Source organism: Octopus sinensis, linkage group LG13, assembly GCF_006345805.1.
Source record: "Octopus sinensis linkage group LG13, ASM634580v1, whole genome shotgun sequence".
NCBI classification, from domain to species: domain Eukaryota; kingdom Metazoa; phylum Mollusca; class Cephalopoda; order Octopoda; family Octopodidae; genus Octopus; species Octopus sinensis.
The window spans coordinates 71,270,741-71,293,400 of record NC_043009.1 but is presented as its reverse complement, the minus strand read 5'-3'; the positions used below and the strand labels follow the sequence as shown (position 1 = coordinate 71,293,400).

General features: G+C 38.9%; 1 protein-coding gene across 6 annotated transcripts in view; it reads left to right on the top strand.

Annotated features, from left to right (window-relative positions):
• Positions 1–22,660, top strand: part of LOC115218623 (sulfate transporter) — a 154,409-nt gene that overhangs the window by 82,493 nt on the left and 49,256 nt on the right. For 3 of the 6 annotated variants that reach the window (XM_029788530.2, XM_029788528.2, XM_036508532.1), the window contains one exon: positions 20,373–20,610. The gene's annotated coding sequence lies outside the window, so the exon portion shown is untranslated. Of the gene's footprint in view, positions 1–20,281; positions 20,611–22,660 lie in introns of those variants that run through there. The other 3 variants (XM_036508534.1, XM_029788529.2, XM_029788531.2) reach the window with 2 other exon arrangements.

Here is a 22,660-nt window from a genome sequence, read left to right as displayed (position 1 = left end):
TCGGTATATCTATGTGTGCCTATGCTCATATATATATATATATATGCAAGATTTTGTATACATTGAGTTACTTATATACGAAAGTTTAAGTGTATAGATATTTGTGTATATGCAACTTGATGTATATTTACTATAAGGCAGTGAACTGGCAGAATCGTTAACATGCCGAGAAAAACGTTTGACTTCACGTTTTGAGTTCAAATTCGGCCGAAGTTGTCATTGCCTTTCATTCCCTTGGGGTCGATAAAATAAGTACCAGTTACGTACTGGGGTCAATGTACTTATCATATCTACCAAAATTGTTGGCCTTGTAGCAAAATTTGAAACCAACATATAATTACAATACTAGCTTGCAAGAAAGAGCTTAAGCGTTTGCACAATCGTCAAATGACACCCTTCGTGTTAGATGAAAACCAGTTCTGAGAAAGAAGCTCTCTCAGCTGAGGATTTGTCTGAGCACGGACCATAGAATCTGATCTGTCTTTGACCTGAGCCTCAGTATAAATGTAACCTGTTGCACCTGTGTTTGAATACATGCTTGAATGAATCCGAACAATTAAAAACCAATCACTAATTTCCTACAGTAAATATACACAACCCACTCACCTGCGATTTACCTGGATGCAACGAAATTAACGAAACCTGTGCAACCAGAACAATGTCTCATTTATCCACCTTCTCACTTCATTCCTCCTCCTCCTCCTCCTCCTCCTTCCCCTTCTTCTTCTTCTTCTTCTTCTTCTTCTTCTTCTTCTTCTTCTTCTTCTTCTTCTTCTTCTTCTTCTTCTTCTTCTTCTTCTTCTTCCTACAGCGTTCTACCCTTTCTTCTTTTTTAACTCCTTAGTCCAGCTTCACCCATCACTCCATTCATTAAGATGTATCTTTATACGCCGTAGAAGACAAAGAAGAAGAGCAGCAACACAATTAGACCGCATCTTCTTTGCAGCCACATTGCTTTAACCGCAAGATGAAACTTCAACATTTTCCTTGTAATACACACTTTGAGATATATATATATATATATATGTATATATATACCAGAGAACAAGGTGGAAAAAAAGAGTACTCAAATACCAGAGGGAGAGTAATATGCTTTATTTAAAAGCAGCAGAAATATCACAAAAGTGTTACTCAGAGTTTCACGTTCCCGTTCGTAGGACAGTTTTGTTAGAATGTCCGACTAACAGGAACGTGAAACTCTGAGTAACACATTTCGTGATATTTTTGCTGCTTTTAAGTAAAGTATAAATATACATATATGATCTTATTTACATTTAATTTTTGTCCTTGTGTCGAGTTATAAGAAAAATAATCTAACATTAAACTGAAAGATTACTCAATACATCTTGTTGAGTACATATGTATTATTCTTTAAGAAGAAGAGTTGATAATAGTTTCGACCTGCTTAGCCTTCATTCTGACATAGAGTGGTAGGAATATGGCTGCTGTGAGCATTCCGAATGACCGTCGAATCAAGAACAGAATTCTGCGTGATTTGTTGGCAGCATGGACGCACTGGGCCGAAGGCGAAAAGGAGGAATCCACCAAGATACCCAGGTCCTTTATCTGATCGGTCCTCTCCAGCAGCAGACGACCCGGCTCGAAATCAAGTTGAGTTGCAGGAGGAGAGCCAACAGGCAGATGACAGCACTTTGACACGTTCAGACACAGGTCCCATTCGTTAGACCACCTCCAAATTTGGTGGAGGCATCGACGAAGATCCTCTATATCACCGCGAGGAGCGACCAGTTTGACATCGTCGGCAAATAGAAGGGTGTGTTGCGTGAGGTCGTCGGGCAAGTAATTTATGAAGACTAAGAACAATAAGGGCCCAAGCACTGAATCTTGAGGCACGCCACTGCTCGCACTGGAGACGTCGGACCGCGAACCATTAACTTGGACTTGGAAGGAGCGATTTGAGAGGAAGGCACCAATCCATCGTACAATATCCGGATGGAAACTATATGCTTGAAGCTTGACAAGTAATAGGCGGTGGTTTACCGAGTCAAAAGCTTTGGCAAAGTCCAATAAAACGATGTCAACAGCATCACCATCATCCAGGATACGCGTCACCTATTCTTCCATTACCAGTAAGTTGGTCAAGCATGATCTCTTCGGCACGAAGCCGTGTTGGGAATCAGAGATAGAGGCTGTGGAGCATCATAATTTTCTTAAGGATGGTTTCGAACATCTTGCTGATTATTGATGTAAGGGAAACCGGTCGGTAGTTAAGCGGGTCTTCGCGGCTCCCTTTCTTGAAAATTGGGCAGATTATCGCTGTTCTCCAGTCCGCAGGTATAACACCTGTCGCCAATGACATATTGAATAGACGTGTTAAGGGCTCGCAGATGACCGGAGCCAACGCTTTGATAACCCGTGGGTGTATGCCGTCAGGGCCGTGACCCTTGTTGACATCGAGGCCTTGGATAACACGTTTGACTTCGTCCCGCGTGATGACCAATCGAAGCATTGGAGGTACCGATCTATCAAATGGAGGGGGTTCACGACCATCATCTTGTTTGAAAATAGTTGAAAAAGCCTTGGCAAATAATTGACTCTGTTGATAAGGGTCCTCAGTCGATATGCCTGTTGAGTCTACCAACGTTGCAATTTGGTTGTTCAAGCGGGAATTCCGCTGGACATGGGCAAAGAAGGATTTTGGATTGCTACTGGCGTTTGCCGCGATTTTGTATTCATATCTGAAGCGTTCTTCCTTTTCAATTTTCACGGCTCAGTCTCGTTGAGTTTTGTACACCTCAAAAGCTGCAGTCGAATCCAGATATTTGAATTCAGCCCAAGCAATATCTCTGAGTCGAAGTTCTCGTTTAACCTTCTTCGTCACCCAGGGCTTGTGTTTCTTCTTCTTGGGAAGCCCAACGGGAACTGCCTGGTCAGTCAACCAGATTACATATGTTTTGAGGGATGACCATAGTTTGTCAACTGTGGACAACGTCATCAGGGATCGCCAGTCCAGAAGCGCGGAAGCCTCGGTTAGAATTTCAAGATTAATTGCAGAGAAGACTCTACGTGACAGCGAAGTAGTCGTGGGCGTAGAAAAAGTTGTGTGCATGACGAACTTCAGGACCGCATGATCACTCTTGGCAAGAGGGGCGCACACAGATACGTCTGACACTGATATTGGATAGCGGGAGAATACCAGATCCATGCCTTGTCGGATATTCAACATGTTGCGATAGAAAACAATCTTCAGCCACGTCAAGAAGGGCCTGGCTGAACCGGGAAGATGTTGTACAAATTGATGCGGGCCAATCGATCGTGGGAGCGTTGAAGTCTCTTAATATCAAACAGTGTATATTTTTCCCACCTGGACAGGACGCCGGTCCGTCGCAAGTGAGCTGCAAGATACAGGAGGAAAGAGTGAAAGAAAGTTGTGGTGAAAGAGTCAGCAGAAGTTCGCCGTTACCTTCTGCCGGAGATGCGTGGAGCTTAGGTGTTTCGCTCACAACCACACAGATCGCCCGGTCTGAGATTCGAATCTGCGATCCCTCGACCGTGAGTCCGCTGCTCTAACCACTAGGCCATGTGCCTCCACACACACACACACACATACACACACACACACTCATATATATACATACATACACACATAAAACTGGCTTCTTTCAGTTTCCGTCTACAAAATCCATTCACAAGGCTTTGGTCTGCCTGAGGCTATAGGAGAAAACACTTGCCCAAGGTGCCATGCAGTGGGATTGAACCTGGGGCTATATGTGCTTGGGAGGCACTCGTGCGCCTATATCTACATAATAATATATAAAATTGCATTTGTTTGTGTTTATAAACGAAGGAATTGAAGAAGGGGAAAGTGAAGAGAAAGAAACGTAACAGGAAGAGGATTGGCGGTGGAGTAAGAAGCTTCGTTGAAGGGATTGGAGTGTCAATGGGGCATAGGAAACTATGGAGAGAAGGAGAGGTGTGTGGGAGAGAGAGAGAGAGAGAAAGAGGGAGAGAGGAGGATGGGCGTGAAAAGTGAAAGAAAACGTGGGAGAGACAATAGACCAGACAGAGGAATCATTGTATGAAATGATCCGAGAGAAAGACGAGATGACATCTGATCGACGACATACAAATGTAAAATCCACAATTGTCATTTTGTCTGCTACGAGTGTTTTAATGTGAAGACAGCTTTAATTTCATTTTGATGCAATTTATATTTTAAACGGTTTTGTAAAACAGAAAAGGAAGTAATGTTTGTCTATGAAACGCGTAGTGACCTAATACAGTTAACATGTCTGTCTGTCTGTCTGTCTGTCTGTCTGTGTGTATCTATGTGTGTATCTGTGTGTGTATCTGTGTGTGTATGTGTGTTGTGTTTATGTATGCTTGTGTGTATGTGCGAACGTCTGTTTGTCTGTCTATCAGTATGATTCAGTATATATATATATATGCATATATATTTATATGTATATATATATATGCATATATATTTATATGTATATATATATATATGTATATATATGTGTATGTGTGTGTGTGTGTGCACGCGGGTGTGTGTGTGTGTATACCTCATGCACAAAAGTACGTCTAATTTTACCATCGCGTAAGTGTTGATTATTGTGCTGAGACTTGAACCCTTAACGTAATGTTTAGTCAGAACATAAAGGAAAGTTACTAAATACCAAATGATGTTTAGTCCGGCAGTCTAACGATTCTACCAGTCTTTGCTATATTCTGGTAACACAGTTGTGGCGTTTTTCGGAAAAAAGAAACTGTAACCCCCCCCCATTTTGAGATGCTCATTATTTCTACAGTCATAAACGTTCATTTGTTTCTCAGTTTTTGTTTGTCAAACATGATACGAGGTTATTGATTGTTGCTGTTGTTACTGTTGCCGTCTATTTGCTTTGTGTCTGAGTGCTAAAAATCTGCAAAGAGCCGAGGTTATAAATGATATGTCGATAAGTAAAAAAGAGCAAAAGTAATTTATATCGATATCAAGTATTTAAAATGGCGATGAATGACAAAATCAACAAAGTGCCAAAACAAGTACTTCCGGTATATTTAGTTACATTTCTTTCTTCGCTGAGGGTCGACCTTGACTTTCATCCATGCAGTGGTTGATAAGATAAACATCAGGAAAGTACTGTTGTTTATGTCCGTCTACGTAATTTGTGAATTTGTGCTAATGTTAAATGTTGTTCTCACATTGCATGGAAGACTGAAAAAAGAATCGAACCAAATTACTTGCAGAGCCAGAGAGATCCACGAAGCTGCTCGACTTAACATCGTAAAAGAAAAGACAAAAAGCGACTGTATGGGTGCGTTTAGCACAGTTTCGTCTCTCAGCTCGTAACGAAGACTGACCCGATGACGGCCTTCCGCGCCTATAAAGTCTCCAACCGACAGGATCCCTCCGTAGCACTGCTAGACCAAGGATCGCTGGAATTTATACATAGCCATCGTCCCGAGCGTCCTTTTGAACAGACCAGTCACTTCGTTCTTGTTGATGGCTAAAATTTTCAAGAGGATCTTACAAATCCTCTCTCTATGGCTGAACTTCTAATGACCGCATTGTCCGTCTGGTAGGAGACGGTGAGCGCCTGAACTTTCTTATTGACGCACGTTTTGGTAGAGTATGGTTGGTTAAAACCGTTTATAATATTTGACTACACATGATGTAGCAAGTCCGAGATACTGCGTCTGGTGCTTATAGAAATGGGTGGTAAAACCTTAATAACCTGACCACCTAGCAACAGCAGCAGCAACAGCAGCAACAGCAGCAGCAGCAGCAGCAGCAGCAGTAGCTGCAGCAGGGTTGGTAATAGAAGCAGCAGAAACATTTCCTAAACTACAAGTTTGGGTGGTCATTCAATGCGAGTTCCTTACTAACAGATTGTTAGTTTATATTTCATCACACAATGCCGTGAATTGGAGGAGGCTGTGAAGTATTGGCTCTCAACAATGCGCCCTTAAATATGGTTTCTGATTACAAATATCTTGGGTCATACATATCATCATCTGGAAAAGATTTTCTAACTAGAAAGGGTATGGCCTGGTCAGCCTGTAATGACATGCATAAGATCTGGTCATCAAATCTAAGTAGAGACTTGAAACTTGAAATCTTCAAAGCCACAGTCGAATCAATTCTACTATATGGCTCAGAAACCTGGACGTTATCAAAGAAGCTTGAGAGGCGGTTGGACGGAACCTACACTCGCCTCCTTATGAGAGCTCAAAATCTCTCGTGGAAGCGCCATCCAACCAAAATGCAAATATATGGGAAACTACCACCCGTGTCATCTCTTGTGAAAGGTAGGAGAGTTCAGTTTGCTGGACATTGTTGTAGAGCTGAAAACGAGGCAATTTCTACTCTTCTCCTCTGGAAGCCATCTACTCGCAATACCAGAGGGCGCACACTCTTCTACCCTGATGTAATCTCCAGGGATACAGGCATCCAGCAACAGGACCTCCGTAATGCCATGATGGACCGTGAAGTCTGGCGTAGCATAGTAAATTCCATAGTCTCGACCACGGTCGAACAATGATGATGATGATGATTGGCTAGAAAGCTTCTTGGCAAGCGTTCTGGCGCTCTGCGTTTCCACTTAATTTCTTACTGAAATCTGCTTTACCTGCCATATTTTTGAGGATAATCCAAAGTGACAATCCAATACTGAGGTCTATGATTCATCTCCTATCGCTCCCCTCCCCCATTCTCTCTCTGCAAGAAATTGGCTGTGGTCAAGATATGCCGTGTGACACGACGGAAACCCTGCAACTCGCCCAGAAATGAACTTTTATCCCTTGTGTTATATTGATGTCTAATCATATTCTAATACATTATCAAACGATTCCAATTGTTAAAGAATTGGATTTTCTTTTAAGACAGCAACTAATAAACATTTTAAGTATTTTAATTTTTGAATTTGGTTCTTATTCGTGGACCATTGTGGAATTGAACTGTAAGATGCTGAACATTGGATGCAGCCGAGAACCGAAATCGGTTGCGGATTATTGGAAGATTAACTATGCTGAATATAATTCTTACAGATAAAGAATACATGTATACTTACATACATATAATTATTTTTGGCAATTATTTTGAAAAGGAGACATTCTACTCAGAATTGGTTAATTAGTTGCAGTGTGTTCTCAATTTTCTTTTTGTCTTTAGTGGAACAATAAGGAAAAGTTATTGGATCGATGTGTGTGTGTGTGTGGTGTGTGTGTGTGTGTGTGTGTGTGTGTTTATATGTTTATATGTTCTATTGAAATGATCGCAGTATATTACTTTTATTTTACCGAGATTGTGATACGGTGGGTAGAAATGTCATTTTCGTTGGAATTGAAATTCGGGCAACTTATCCAAGACGGCATCTTTGTTTCATGTAAAGACATTAATTATTTGTAAAAAGGAACAAAGCCAGTTTTTGTCGAGATTAGCGGTACACAGTAAACAATATCGTAGACTGTACCGCACCGTTACGTCTAACTTGAAATCCCTCGTCCTTTCTCGCCAAGAAATGTTAACAATAGAAAGGGTCACCTCTGTGTTTGATACTTTATCCTTTCCCGAATACTGATCATGCATTCATTTATATAATACAGGCCATGATTTGTCTTCGTTTTATCTTATGTTTTCGATATATTGACTTTTCATGACATAATTTTAAGTTATTTCTAGACAACACACTTGACCCAGATAAATTCATCATTCCTTCTATAACCCAGCTCAGTAAGTAAATACTAAATATTGCACGTGCACAAGTGAATAGCAAACACAGGCCAAAATTTCCGGCTGTACAACCAGAAAACAAACAAACAGCAATTTTCTATTTGAATACTTAAAAGCACGGGAGCCAGCTGAATGAAAGTGTATCTGGATACAACGAGTCATTGTCAAAAGGTAATGCTGTCCAGAGACTGTAATCTCAGAAGAGGTGCTAAAATATCGTCAAATCCTGTGGCGATGTTATGTCAGCCATCTGGGAAATACAGTAGAAATATCGCAATGTGGTTTCGGGAGTTGTATCAACACAACCTCATCGCTGGGTATTGATTCTGTTGCGCTAAACAAACGAGAAGTTAAATCCACACAATGTTTACATCACAGATCAACAATCTAATTGAAATAGAATGCGTGATCAATATTCTATCAGTAGTTACTGTATGTGGAAGCACGGATAGCTTGTGTTAACCGTGAACATTGCCATTTTTACTTACAGCGTTTGTTTGCAGCGACGAGTTAAAATCTTACGTATTTAGCATTTAAGACCTTCAGGTAGCCGACCGATCTTAGATACAGAAAGACGGCATGTAGGGACAAGATCTTGACTTGAGCTTCCTATAACTCAATAGGTTTCATACACAAACCTACGCCCCCTACATACTACGCACACTCAAACAAACACTCGCACACTTGTATACACACACACACACACACACACACACATACACACACATATATATATATACACATATATAAGAAGAAAAAATGGAGATTAGGAAGTTAATAATTGTTTATTATTAACAACAAATTGGTCATCTTCACTTCTTACAGCTGTTTCAATTAATACTTAATGATTTAATGTACAAATTTGAATTAAATTATTAATTATTAATTGAAACGGCTGCAAGAAGAGACGATAAGCAATTTGTTGTTAATACTAAACAATTATTAACTTCCCAGTCTCCATTTTCTTTTCTTGTTTTAAATGGTTATAAACTATATGCTTCATTTACATCTATTATTCTAAGGAAATTCATTCCCCCAAAATACTAGGTATTGAACCAGTATTTCCTTGGATGAAACCATCCCTTCATGAGGTTAACACATCCTCTAATTAAATTTAAATATATATCAAAAGACTGATAGGCTTAATGTCCCCTCTTTATCTTTTGGTCAGGGGAACTTCCTCTTCTTCGAATGCTTTACGACTTGTCTGGTTATGAAGATTGCTTTTTAACTAAAGCAATTCATTGAACCAGGAAAAAATACCAACAAAACTCGCCAAAACAATTATGCAATGAAACAGTAGTCCTCTGTAGACCGTGTTTATTCAGCATTACTTTCACATAATTCATTCTTGGAATTCCTTATAGCTGACTTAAAATGTTCAATAAACGGATTTGGTAAGACATTGTTTATTAAAGAAATTACATTATGTTTTATAAGGTAAGCAAACAATCTAATTTAATAAACTAACAGGTAGAAGTAAATTTAAAAGAAAAAATATTGAATGAGGAATTTAGAAATATGCCAATTTAACTGGTCCTTCATTTACACAGACTTCTGTTCACGCAGACATTCGAAAACACAGAAATACAAAAATCTTCAGACACACACAGACAAATCGATCACGAAAGAATGAAAGTCGACGTCGGCAAGATTTGAACTCGTACCACGAAGCGGTCTATGCAACACCGTGTGAATGCACATAGAGAGAGAGAGAGAGAGAGAGAGAGAGAGAGAGAGAGAGGTTATTAAAGCAGAAATATACAAACCATTCCAGTGAGTTTCTCGTCACCGGTCATCAGACAGAAATAAATGTTGGGTTTATTTCAAAGGGATCTTCAAATGTTGTAGCGACGATCGGGAGGCAAAGAATCGAATAAGCATTTAAAGCTGATTGAGAAGAGGTTTTCTCATTCAAAATCGATAGATTCTGTTCGATACGTTGATTGATCATTGACGAAAATAATGCAAAGAAAATAAACGAGTGAAATAAGGTGAAATAAAATGGAGTGATTTGACTTGATAAAGGAACGGAGTCATTATCAGCGATTCTTCTGCCAAGGCCAAAAAAAAAAACAAGAAAAACGAAAAAAGGGAAAATGCTATTTCAGTTTTGAAAACATATCTGAAGGAAAACGACAATAATAAACTGAAAACAAGATAAATAAATTTATGGGGAAGAGAGGAGAGAGGGGAAGAGAGAGAGAGGGGGGGGAAGAGAGAGAGAGAGAGAGGGGGAAGAGAGTGAAAGAAAGATTTCATAAGAACAGAGAGGGAGATCGTGAAAGAGAAAGAAAGAGAGAAGGAGAAAGAAAAAAAAGAGTGAGAGAGAGAGAAAAGCACTGAGAGGAGGAAGCAAAGAATATATTTTATCTTTTCGTCTGTCTTTACGTTCTGAGTTCAAATTCCGCCGAGGTCGACTTTACCTTTCATCCTTTCGGGGTCGATAAATTAAGTACCAGTTGCATACTGGGGTCGATCTAATCAACTGGCCCCCTTCCCCAAAATTTCAGACCTCGTACCTGGAGTAGAAAGGAATATCTTTTATCTGTTACTTGCTTCAGTCATGAGACTGCGACCATGCTGGGGCACCGCCTCGAAGAACTTTTAGCCGACGTCAGTACTTATTTTTTAAGCCTGGTACTTATTCTGTTAGTTACTTTTGCTGAACCGATGGATGACAGGGACGTAAACACACTAGCACCGGTTCTCAAGTGGTTGTGGTAGGGAAAAACGTATACGCAAAGACACACACATACACACATACATATATTCGACGGGCTTCTTTCAGTTTCTGTCTACTAATTCCGCCTACAAGGCTTTGGTCGACCTGAGGCTATTGTAGAAGACACTTGTCCAAGGTGCCACGCAGTGGGAATGAACCAGGAACTATGTGTCTTACTACACAGCTACGCCTGCGCCTACATATATATACTTCGATATTTATGGTTGGTTAAAAAACATACATGTATGTGTATATATTTGTGCATCTCCTCTCCCTCTTTCGTGGCTATGTGGTAAGAAGTCTTAATAACTGACGAGATGGCGGTGCAGGTTTCCGCCCCGACAGTTTTATTATGGCAACCGAATAATTGTCACACATTCTATTACAGATAAATTCCTATTTACATAATATCGAGGTCTCCTTCATTCTTTTGCTGTCATACTACTACTATTAATATATATTGTAGTGTCTGTAGTGAGTCATTCTGTTTTAATGCCCTATTAATCATCACACTCACCGGTTCAATTCCCACTCATTCCTTATTTTCTTCTAAAATTTTCGTTGCTTCTTGTAACTTCTTCCATAGTTTTTGACTGTTCATTATCGGTGCTGCGTCTCTTTTCGTTTGTTTGTGTGCATTTGTGTGCGTCAATGTGCATGTGTATACTATATGTATGTATGCATACGTGTGTATGTGTATCCATACATATGTATGCGTGTGTGTACGCTTGTATATATATATATATTCTGCATATTCATGTGTTTGTGTGTGCATGCTTGCTTCTGTGTTTGTACGTGTATGTGTGTCTATGGTCATATGCTTTCGTCTCCTTGTTTTTGTGTATGTGTGTGCTTGTTTGTTCGTATCACCCATCTACCTATCTATCCACTTAGCTATCTGTTTGCCTACATAACTATTTACCTACTTATATATATATATATATATATATATATATATATATTCGCCTACATAACAGCCTATACACACACATATACACGCACATATGTGTGTGTGTGTGTACTGACGCGTTTAAGTGAACGCTCTTCCTTCGACTCCTTAACCCCCCCTTCATTTTGCTCCTCAGCTAATTTAATTTTCCTTCCACCCCACGCGCACTTTTACTATATCCTTCCTGCTGCTCCCACACTCACTACGTTTCTCACTCCTCTTCCTCTCTACATTCCCACGTATTTTGCTTTGTCATTCAAACAATAGAAGATATGAGACTCGTCTGTATTTCCTTTGTTGCCTCATTCACCTTAACCCTGATGAAAGACCTTATCCGAAGCATCACAAACTCTATTACCTATGGTAATATTACTTTATTCTTTCTGCTGACCCTTAGAAACACACTGACACCCATGCAAATATTTACATTGTAACATTTTACTAACAAACGTCTCAAAGTAATTAGATTTTTCGCCGCAACTTTGAACTCCATCGGTTTCTTTCTTTCTTTTTTTTTTTTATATATTTCTGAGGTTTTCTGTTGACATTTTTATAGGTTTTATTTTTCTCGCCCATTTTGGCTATTTTTCCCAACGTCTTTTGAAATTTGCTCTTTGTTTGTTTCCCTACCCTCACTCGTCAAATTTTATTTTTTATTCCCTTAGATACAGTTTTTTTAATCGCTTATTTATGCCACTTTCATAGTTTTACTTTTCGTATTTTCTTCATACAAATATTTACGATGTTTTTTTCCCCGTTGCTTGCTTCTTTCGTTCCTATTTTTCTTTTTTCTTTTCCTTCCTTTCTCTAATTAACGAATTTTCATTATCTCTTCATTAATTATCTTTACAAATGTCTTTTTTTTTTAACCAATACGATAATTACAGTTTGAGTTCATCCAGTCAAAGCCTGTCTTAGATACGCAAGCATTATCACTGTTTGCATCTTAAATTCATTTCTTATCGTGCATTTTTGAAGAAAACTAGAAAGGAGAGCCTCTGAGCAGACTACTTTTACTAGGGCTTGCTCATCATTTTTCTCTCTCTTCTCCATATTTATGTATTTACACGCGCACGTATACCAGTCTGAAAAGGCTATGGAGATGCTTTGTTAGAATTCACGAAAGCTGATTCGGAACATTCGGAACATTCGGAACATTTACAAAGTGACACAGTTTTAAAGACTGGCAAATTAAATCAAGTGTAATAGTTTACTTATACTTTGTTTAGTTTATCCTGAAGTGAAGAAAAATTGAAATCAACTCCAGTAGGATTTGAACTCAGAATAAAAAAGACGTATATAAAGCTGCCACTTCAAGTGGACATGAAGTATAAAAGAGATGAACTTTTCTTTGTCTCGTATTACCGTCATTCGCCGATGATATCTTCAAATCCTAAAATAGCTGGTACGAGTCTGTTTATCTCCCGGTTAGCCTTAATCAATAAAGCTCATCCATTGGTAACCATTTACTCCTTTAGCATAGGTTGTGATGATTACGTCTAATGCACTGTTTCCTTTATAAGACAACATGAGATTGATTCTGAAGGACATAGACTGCTACTTCTGTCATATCGAGCGAATGCGTTGAGGCTCTTTCGTCGCTTGGTATGCATTCTCGAAAAGTACCTGTAACATTGCTGTCTAGGTCATCAAAATATCAGTGACAAAATATCAGTGACAAAACGAATCACTTTCCTAGCGCGCCCCACCCCTCATTTCATGCCTCTCCCTTTCTCTGTGTGTCTGAGTTCTTGCGTATACACACACACGCACGCTCGCACACACACACACGCACACACATATAAGTATGTATGTATATATGTATGTACATACATGTATATATGTGTATATACATGTACACACACACGCACGGACATATACACACACACGCACACACACACATACGCACACACTCACATAATATCATACGCGCACATAGCATCTTATTTATTTGTTCTAATTTACAGATGGGCTGATAAGATCAGATCTGACCCCTTCCTTGCAAAAATAAAAGATAACGCAATCAAAATAACAACCTTGACTGGCGGACATCAACGAAACACAAACGAAATCATGAAAAACCACCAACACGTCGTTCATATCTAACACTTTACGTTGTTTTAGAAAGTTCATCGAATGTAATAATATTTGCGGAGAACCTCCGGTGTAATAAGAGAGGCTCTTTCATGTTAGTAGTAGTAGTAGTAGTAGTAGTGTAGTAGTAGTAGTAGTAGTAGTAGTAGTAGTAGTTGCAGTAGTAGTAGTAGTTTAGTCATAGCCTTTGCTCGTTCAAACAGACGTGGCTCTTTCTTCAGTCATGTTGACGAGGGAGAACGTCTGCGTGGCTATGCTTTCTGTTCACAAAAGCAGCCAAAATAACCCCGAAATCAGATTTGGTTGTCTTCAAACGCGAAGGACAGATTGGATAATCTTAGCCTTAGAAATGGAATGGTCACGATTGGAATACCTTTGATTATAGGGTTGATAAACTATAGTTGGGCAGATGTTAAACTACGGCAATAGCAACGATGGCAATCCCATTTCATTTTGCTAAATCCCGCAGTCTCCATGGCATCATCTTCCGCAGTCTCCATGGCATCAGCTCCCGCAGTCTCCATGGCATCATCTTCCGCAGTCTCCATGGCATCATCTTCCGCAGTCTCCATGGCATCATCTTCCGCAGTCTCCATGGCATCAGCTCCCGCAGTCTCCATGGCATCAAACAGATGAAAATTTAATCATTTACCGGATAAAAAGTACGCCAGTAACTTCTGCTCAATCTCATCTCAAAACCGAAAGAATATACCCAAGGATGCAGTCTTAGAAAAGCAGAACAAAAGAAAATGAAAAAAAAAAAAGATAAAACGGAATGACTTTGAGTGGCTCCGTTCAGCGAGGGTCGTCCTGAGGCTGGACTATAGTAACATATGGGTTTTATCAAATTATACTTTTAATGCATAACATCGTTTGATGTTGAATATCTTAGTTAAGTCATCAATGAAGGAAGAAAAACTCAGGGATGCCTTCTGCATGAAATGTAAATAGTTCAGTCGGTAGAAGGATGCTTAATGTAATGAGCCAACAAATTCTTATTAAGTCTAACTACAGCCAAAGTTTGGTGAAACAATGATGAGGTTAATGTTTAATTCTGGTCAACAAAAGCAAGGGAGGCAACCTCCAACATTTAACTTAATTGTAATTAATTCAAAATAGAATTTAAGGCGGTGAAATGTTAGAGTTGTTAGAATGCTTTGCAGTATTTGTTTCAATTTTCTGCATTCTGAGTTCAAGTCGATGGTATTAATCCTTGCCTTTTATCCTTTCTGCTATCGATATAATAAAAGTACAAGTCCAGATTAGTGGAACTGTTAGTGACAAACGAAATACCTTGCAGTATTTGTCCCGTTTCTTTGTGTTGTGAGTTCAAATTCTACCTCTTATCATCGCCGGTCTCCACGCTGCAGGAAACTGGAACATGGTAACTCGGTTAACAGTGATAGGCCTCCAATGTCAGAACGGGGCGAGGAATTGCTAGGAACAAACCCTCAGATCTTTTTATTTTTGCTACCAAAATCTTTCTCAAAGTGTGAAAAAACGCTAGCAGAGACTAAAATGCCATGTCTTCAACATAAAATCTAAATAGTTAATTTATTCCTAACCTATTTAATGTGGAGACGGAAGAAATGTCATTTAATTAATATCACAACCGGAGTGAAGAGAAGGAAAAATAAATATACTCCATTTTTTTTTTTTACATCCAAACGCTTTTATAAAGCTGACAGTTTGTTCAGATGGCCGCTACAGTGTCCCGTTCAGTCTGATCGCACATCCTAAATAAAAGTAATTTTAGTCAAGATTCTCTTTGACTATTCCCCGCCGGATGTTACCAAATTCGTTTAGCATTGATGACATTTTGATGCAATGTTAATGTTCTTTAGAATGCAGTTCGTTGGTATTTAACATCGAGTTCATAATTGGTTAGTTGAAAGACGAATACCATGCTGGTGGCAGTGGTTTGTCGCCGTAGAAATTATCATCATCATCATCATCATCCTCTTCATCATCATCATCATCATCTTCATCATCACCACCACCACCACCACCACCATCATCATCATCATCACCACCACCACCACCACCACCACCACCACCACCATCATCATCATCATCATCATCATTACCACCACCACCACCACCACCACCACCACCACCACCACCACCACCACAACCACCACCGCCGCCGCCGCCACCACCACCATCATCATCCTCATCATCCTCATCATCATCTCATCATCATCCTCATCATCATCATTATCATCATCATTATCACTACCACCACCACCACCACCACCACCACCACCACCACCACCACCACCATCATCATCATCATCACTGAGTGAGAGAGCAGTGCATACTATCAAAGTGACACTGGGGTAAAATTTACGAAGCTCAGTATACCCATCATGACTACCCGTCTGATAAGGGTACACCAGGTACATGCATCACAACCATATCTACGCGACATGGTGATCTCATATCAAGATAAACAGCGCATAACCTTGCAGGTGGGGCCCAGTTAGAATTTTCTTCTGGTCGAGTAGCCCATCCCGCTCAAAAGGTCCCTGAATAAGGATTGGTTAAGGATGTTGAACGAAACACCTATGTTTCCAAAGGTGAATTATCCAAACCTCCAAGAATTCCTTTCAACACACGGCTATGATGCTCCCCCTACTACTTCTGCCCGTTGAGTACCGGCCTCTATGTTGTCAATTAGTCCCACTCCTGCAAAATCTCAGGCCTTGTGCCTAAATTTGAACCAATTATCAATTGGAATAGCAAATTAGACGTTCCATTGGACATGTACGGCACCAGCTGATATGAAAAGATGTGTAAAAGATCCAGAAACCCAATACACATATATACATGCACACATACACACATACAAATATACATACATTCATCCATACATCCACACACATACACATATATAAATATATACACACACATATATATATATATATAATATATATATATATATATATATATATATATATATATACACACACACATATATACATATGTACACACACAATCGCACACACACATATTTAAATATGACTGAGTGTATTAGAACACCTACACTTACATACATGCCGGCAGCGACCGTAGATAGCCGGAAATTGGCGATTGTGATATCCCTTTACCGTACGGTTTCAGCTTTAGGCCAAAGCAATTTCTCTTGCGTGGCTGTGTGGTAAGAAGTTTGCTTCCCAGCCACAGGGTTCAAGGCTCAGTCACACCGCGTGGAATCTTAGGCAAGTTTCTTCTGCTTATAGCGTCGGGCCGACCAAAGCCTTGTGAGTGGATTTGATTGACAGAAACTGAAAGAAGCTCTTCGTATTTATGTATATCTATGTGTGTATGTGTGTGTGTCGTATATAGTGTGTGTGTGTGTGTTTGTCCCACTCCCCGCTGTTGGTGTGTTTGTAGCCCCGTAACATGGTGGTTCGACAAAAGATGCTGATTGAATAAGTACCAGGCTTCAAAAAAATAAGTACTGGTGTCGATTCATTCGACTGAAAGCAAAAAAAATTCAAAGCGGCGTCCCAGCATGGCAGCATTACTGAAGCAAGAAAAAAATTACACACACACACACACACACACACACACACACACACACACAGTGTACTGTTCTGTTATTGGTGAGATCTGCAAAAGAGTAGTCCGTCCAGTGAGAGTTAATTATAATTTAATTGAAATCGCTCTCCGGAATTCCAGAGTTTCTGTGGCCAAAAGCCATCGACAGAAGTGGAGGTGGGAGTGGAAATAAGTGTCACGTGATTTAAGAGAAGCCAATATCTAGATATTGCACGTATTTTTTTTATTAATTTGTCGAATATTAAACAAGAAAATAGCAAAAACTAAAACTCAAATATTTTATCCTTTGGTCGAAATTTGTTGGACCTTTTCAATTAAAAGGAAGGAACTTTGTTGATAAAAACATTTGAGCAGCTTCTATGCAATTTATAAACAAGTTCATCGTATTCACAACGTTTGGGTCATATTGTCGAGTGAAATGACCGTCGCTTACGTGAAGGGGCGCAAATATGTTTTTCAATTGATTGTTGCATGGAACTACAAAGTGTAAGGAACAAAACAACTGAGATTAGCGAAGCAAACCAAAGAAAGTAAAGAGAAGGACGAATATGATAAAACTTGAATTCTAATTCTTGTATGTTTGCCAAATTCTAAAAAATAATGGTGGAAACATTCTCACCGGAAGTTTTGTGGAATATGTTTCTTTACTATTTTACGTAAGTCTATATTTCGTTTCGATAGTCATTTGTATGTTTGATGTTTAATATTACGAGAACGGTGCTGTTAGGTAGAGTCACACAATCTCGGCTTCCACAGCATAGTTAGCTGTGTCGCATCACTAGAAAATACAACTTTTGAAATCGACCCTTGTATCATATTCCTTGCAGTTTGCATTGTTATTACATTTTAGTTCTTACCTTACTGGATAACTGATGATTGGAAGGATAAAACTTGCCTGCTTCATTTTATTTTATTCATGCAAAGGTATGTAGATGGGAATGCAAGCAAGAAGGGCGAATTGTTCGACTGATACAACTTTCTCCGGGGACGGAACTTTTCTGTGGTCGTTCGATATGTTACAAATGGCCGACAACAACTTTTCTTCAAACCATACTCTACTGTCTTAAAACACATGACCGATTGACAAGAGAATACTGTCCGACATACATTAAGCTGGAGAGAAGAAAAACAATAAATACCAAAACAAGATTCTTCTCAATACATAAACCGACAATATCTAAACTAAATATTGGATTTCCCTGGAGTGCTAACGTATACCTTCAGGTTTAAAATAGTTTATTAGTACTCCCTATGGCACGAGTGCTCCGATACATTGAGGTGAAGCTTTGTACGTTTGGAACATGGCAAATACTTTACATATTCCAGATTCCACCTCTCCCAAAAGACCTTCTCACTCACTTCCATTCACACGCAAACCATGATGCAATTAGGAACGCATCGACACCAAGCATCCTCGTATATTCTCTTTTGTCGGTACAAAAGCATCTTCTGAAAGTTCTTTAAAACAAACAGCTGCAACCACCTCGCTTCCCTCGGGTCACTTTTGTTGTGTATCACCATTGGACACTCTACCAAACATAGCAAACCCTTCTTCCACACAACTGCAAATTTAAATAACAGCAGCAGCAGCAGCAGCAACAACAACAACAACAACTTCTTCTTCTTCTTCTTCTTCTTCTTCTTCTTCTTCCTTTTCTTCACTTCCTCGTTCTGCTACACTGGTTGTCAAGCGGCGTTGGACACACCCACGCGCGCGCGCCCCTATTTGATGGGATTCCCTACAGTTACGGAGTTACAAAGAAACTGTATAACGAGAGAGTTTACAGTAAAAAAAAAGGGAAACTAGAAATGCAAAGAAGCCGAATAAAGAGAAAATAATACAGACCCAGACAAACTCTATAAGGAGAGAAACAGCTCAATTATCAGAGACCAACTATGATTAGATCGAGTAATACACCGACATATAAACTACGTAGTAGCAGAGAGAGAGAGGGAGAGAGAGAGGGAGAGAGAGAGAGAGAGAGAGAGAGAGAGAGAGAGAGAGAGGGAGTGAGAGAGCTGTTATATAGCCACAGGCAAGCTCTGTTATGTAGGGAACAACCAAACTCGTCCAATGAACGGGAACGCGAAACTCTGAGTAACAGTTTTTGTGATGTTTTACCAGTTTTATTAATAAAGTGTGGCTGTGTCGTAGGAAGCCTGCTTACCAACTGCATGGTTCTGTGTTCAGTCCCATTGCATGGCACCTTGGGCAAGTGTCTTCAACTATAGCCTCGTGCCGACCAAAGCCTTGTGAGTGGATTTGGTAGACGGAAATTGAAAGATGCCTGTCGTGTATATATATATATGTATATATATATATATATGTATGTATGTGTGTGCTTGTTGTGTCTGTGTTTGTACCCCCACCGTCGCTTGACAACCGAAGTTGGTGCATTTAGGTCCCTGTCACATAGCGGTTTGGGAAAAGAAACCGATAGAATAAGTACTAGGCATAAAAGGAATAAGTCCTGGAGTCGATTTGTTCGACTAAAGGTGATGGTGCTCCAGCATGGCCGCAGTCAAATGACTGAAACAAGTAAAAGAATAAATATATATACATATACATATATACGCATATATATATATATATATATATATATATATATATATATATATATATATATGTATATATATAAATAAATAAATAAATAAATATATATATATATATATATAAATAAATACATATATATATACATACATATATATACATATATATATATATGTATACACACACACATACACACACACATACACTCACACATACTCTCACATACACACACACGTACTCTCACACACACATACACACACACATACACACACATATATATTTCGTTGACTATATGCGGTATATATAGATAGACAAGCTATATATATAATGAGGTAAACAGTTACATAGTGACGAGTAAGCTATGTAATTATATATCAATTGTGAAAATAGTTAAAACATTTAAGGAAAAAGAACTTTTTTTACTCAGGTAAAATTTTCAATGAGAAGAGAACGAGAAGAAACAAAGAAATAGCGATGAATATTTATTCACACACACACACGTGCATACTTATACATACACACATACATACACTTAACATTGAGAGATAGATAAATAGATGAAAAGAGAGAGAGAAAGAAAGGAATAAAGAAAGAGAGAGTGTGGCGAGTGAGGGGACGTGATTGAAAAAGTCAAAGGCTGGCAGCCATACAGTCACACAAGCAGACGGGCATGATGTCAAACCGTTTATATAATTACTGAGATAGTATTAACACACTTAATGTGGTTTGTATTGAAATTAGTTAACTGAAATCTCTAAAACGTATTTATGCAATAATTTTGTTGTCGTTTCAGTTTCTAGTGTAAAGGGAAGACGAAGGAGAACCATTGGTAACGCGTCAGATTTTATGAAGAACCGTCCGAAGGAGGCGGTTTTCAGTGGGTCCTGGCCTGAACTTCCACCAGTTCCAAATATTGCACTACTACCAAACATCACTATTACCATTTCGAACATTGCTACTATCCTCAATACTTGTACAACGCTCTACCAAATGAAGCAACTGTAATACCAGTGGTATACGCGTCCATAAATGTAAGTAATATTACTCTTTCTGTTTCTTTTTTTCTTTCTAAACTCGTTTGTAGAGTGGCAGAAATAGCAGCTTGATGTTATACATGAGTTACAAGTTTTACAAACAGTTTTAAAAGTGAAATAAGTTAGTCTGCAATAACAGCTTCAGTTGACAAATGTTTTCCGTCCGAAACGTTAGATTTCACATTTCAGCAAATCATTTAATTCTACTTCCGAACTCGCTGTATTCACTAATTGCTGATGCAAGCCCCAAAATCAAAATTTGGTTGAATAGATGTTGTTGTAGTTCTGAGCTTGTCTCCAATAAAAGCTGTAGAATTGGTTACTCCTGTTGCATCTGTTGTTGCTCAAACGGAAGTTGTTAGAATTGCTTTAAGAGAAGTTATTATTGTAGCCCAAAGCGACTTTGTTATTGTTGTAGTTGCTCCAATAGAATTTTGATCTTGATTTTGGTTTTAAAACGTCTGAAGAAAAGTTGTTCTTGCAGCATTAATATTATAAGACCTATTGAAAGAGGTGAGATAATGATACATGAAAAAACAGCAAACAACTACAGGATTTTAACTGTAGCTTGGTCGGGAAATCTTTGATAGTATACAGCATGGATTAATTATCAAAGCATCACAGTTAGAAAAAGGTTCCCATTCACTAATGGAGGCTATTCAATATCTAACCAAGATTTTTTTTTATGCTGTTGCTAATGAATTTTGTTTGGAATATGGCTTTACATCAATTCGTTGATTCCCCCCTCCCTCCAGCCATATAGATATGTGCAAGTATGAAAAATCTATTCTGATTAAGGTATTTTGACAGGTACAACTGCTTTACATCTCAGGGGAAGGTGAAATGGGTTTTGCTGTCTTTCCCATGGTCAATGACATCACAAGTAAAACGAAAGACTTTAACTGTTTTCTGCGTCCCCAGATTCCCCAGACTTAATTTATTCTTCGGCCTGCGGTGCATTTACGTTTTCTCTACATTTAATTCTTTTAGGTTTTTTTTCTTCTCAGAGTTGCGTGATTCTGGCCATGCTGGGGGACTTCCACAATTCCCCGTACCCTTTCTCAAAACCTGAGAATTTCTCTTACTGATTCTTTTAATAGTTTCTCGTGGTTGTTCTTAACATTGTCGTTACTGTCATCATTTTTGCAATTGTTATTGTTATTCATGTAAAACGTTTTGCTACTTGCATAGATATTGTCCGCTGTACACTTCAAGCTCCACAGTGCGCATCAACTCATAGCACTCATCAATTGTATGCTGTTCCTACCGTCTTCAACAGTGAATTTTAATTTTTGTTACAGGAATTATTGCTCTAAAGAAGATTCGATGCTATAAAAGCTTCCATGAAAATTTCATTTTAATTTGCATAATTATTTCACTGAATTCTACATTAATTAAAACAAAGAAATTGTATTTCAACAGAGATTATGTAACAAAAGGGTTTCTGCCGAGAGATACATTATTAAATTCGTTTTTGCTTTAATATTGAAGGACTTCTTGCTGTTATTCATGTCTTTATTGTCCACAGGGGGCTAAACATAGAGGGGACAAACAAGGACAGACAAAGGGATTAAGTTGACTACATCGACCCCAGTGCGTAACTGGTACTTATTTAATCGACCCCGAAAGGATAAAAGCAAAGTCGACCTCGGTGGAATTTGAACTCAGAACGTGACTGTAGACGAAATACCGCTAAGCATTTCGCCCGGCGTGCTAACGTCTCTGCCAGCTCGCCGCCTTGCTGTTATTTCTATCATGTTGCATCACACTTCGAGTCTTCTCTAAGTGCGGTGGATTGACCGAATCGGTAGAGCGACGAACCAAACTGTGTTGACCTATTTAGTTATGTCACTTTAAGTCTTAGGTTCGAATCCCGTCAAAATTAACTTCACCTTTCGTCCCTTTGATAAAATGTTTACCTATTTCCTATATTAACGCAAAGGATTTAAGCAAATACACTTTCATCCATTCATCTTACATTACTGTAAATATTTGCCAACCTTATGACTAATATAAAAACTAATAATAATAATAATAATAATAATAA